General features: G+C 39.2%; 1 protein-coding gene across 1 annotated transcript in view; it reads left to right on the plus strand.

Annotated features, from left to right (window-relative positions):
* The window catches only part of mpped1 (metallophosphoesterase domain containing 1), a 65,662-nt gene that overhangs the window by 32,896 nt on the left and 30,862 nt on the right, over positions 1-1,904 (plus strand). The window lies entirely within an intron of this gene.

Consider the following 1,904-nt stretch of genomic DNA (forward strand, 5'->3'; position numbering starts at 1 on the left):
TTTCTAAAGTGATTCGCCACCGTTTCTGCGGTCTAGTCTCTTCTTTGTGGGTTTGTGTAGCGTGGAATACAAAATAAGCCCAAATAACTCAGGAAGAAGACACGTGACATCACTTCCTGTTAACATCAGAATGCTGGGAGCGTGCAGGAGCAGCAACCGAAGCCAAAATGTGCGCTAATGCTTCACATTTGCCCACAAAGATTTCAGCAAACCAGCTGGCATCAGTTTGTCAAAAGGCAGTTTTTGACACTGAATGTTTTGGTTATGATGCAGTAAAACTGCAGCAGCATCAGCAGCTGTAACCCCTCAGGTGCAGCTTGGGTTCAGTTTATCATATTTCTGTCAACATATTTATTTAAAGCATAACTAACAGCAATGTGAAGGTTTAAATACTGAGTTTTTAATGATTGGCAAAGTTTGAAGATGTTAGAAATCCACTTTGGAAGTGGCTTGGCTCAAATTAGCCAATATTAGTTTGTCGTTAATTTTTTGTGGTTGTTTGAAATAAATGAGTAAAAGAAAAGAAAAACAAATTTTAATTCTGTCTAGTAATCAATTAGAATTAAACAAAAATTAGCTTTAGTTTAAGAATAACCAAAGTTATGCACAAAGAAAATAAACTCCAAACAAAAATGGAATGTAAAAAGAACAACAGCGAAGTATATCTACAGATTCAAAGGAGTGGGTAGAAGTATAAACTTATCTTTTACACTCTTTTATATCTATAGCATCATCCAATTAATTACTATTCATCATGAACCAAAATAAGAGTTAAAAAAAAAAAACCTTGAGCATTTTGACGTGAACTTCAGGTTTGTCGAAGTCCAATACCCCTGGAGTCTTTATCACACTGAGACATTTGGAAACGTGTATCTGTGTGTAACAGTTGAACAAACAAGTACAGTACAACTAACAAACCACTTTGAGTGGTTTGTTAGTTGTTTGATCACTGGTTTTAATTAATTTCATGTGTGGCCGATATCTTCGCTCTTGGTCCTACAGCTCTTGGTCCTACAGATGGGCTGAGTGTCTCTTTCCAGGATTCCCCAGGATGCTTGGACACTTAAACACAAACTAAATCCAGCTGGGCCTGCTGTTTAATGTGGGTATGAGTCTTAATCTAATCCTTGTGTTGTTAGCAGAGACGCCTGCTGCACTCACTGCTCACCTGCAATTACGCTATTAAAGAAATTGATTTGACACAAGCACATACTCTTGTACAATCTCTAAAAAGAGGCTGCTGCAAAACAGGAACCACCCTTTACTGTATATGTCTTTATACACCTAGACCAGGGGTCTCCAACCCTGGTCCTCAGGGCCACCGTCCTGCAGGTTTTACTTGTTTCTCTGCTCCAACACACCTGATCTGAATCAATGGGTGATTAACAGGCTTCTGCAGAACATGAAGAGGTGATTTAACCTCTGAATCAGGTGTGTTGGAGCAGAGAAACAAGTCAAACCTGCAGGATGGTGGCCCTGAGGACCAGGGTTGGAGACCCCTGACCTAGACAAATTACAGATTTCTACTCTCTGCAGGTATGCTGTGGTGGCTTGTGAGCGATAGGATCTAGTGCAGTGGTTCCCAAACTTTTCAGCTTCTGACCCATAAAAAAACCGTGACAAAGGTGTGTGACCCCATCTGTTGGCTGTTTAATTATCCAAAAGTGCTAATCAGTCCCTGCAGGATTTCGTGGGCATTTTTTGTGATTGTTGCGGCTGAAATGCCTGATTTTGCAGGACATTTTTACTTAAATCAATAAACAACCATAACTTTTAATATCTAAACCAAAAATCCTTCCTAGTTTTGTAAGATAATTCCCAACAAACATTGACATTCTCAAAAGGTGCTTTATTTGAGAACTTTGATAGCTTCTAAACTGACATTCATGAGCATTTCTGGATTG

The sequence above is a fragment of the Kryptolebias marmoratus genome, linkage group LG1, assembly GCF_001649575.2.
Source record: "Kryptolebias marmoratus isolate JLee-2015 linkage group LG1, ASM164957v2, whole genome shotgun sequence".
Classification (NCBI taxonomy): domain Eukaryota; kingdom Metazoa; phylum Chordata; class Actinopteri; order Cyprinodontiformes; family Rivulidae; genus Kryptolebias; species Kryptolebias marmoratus.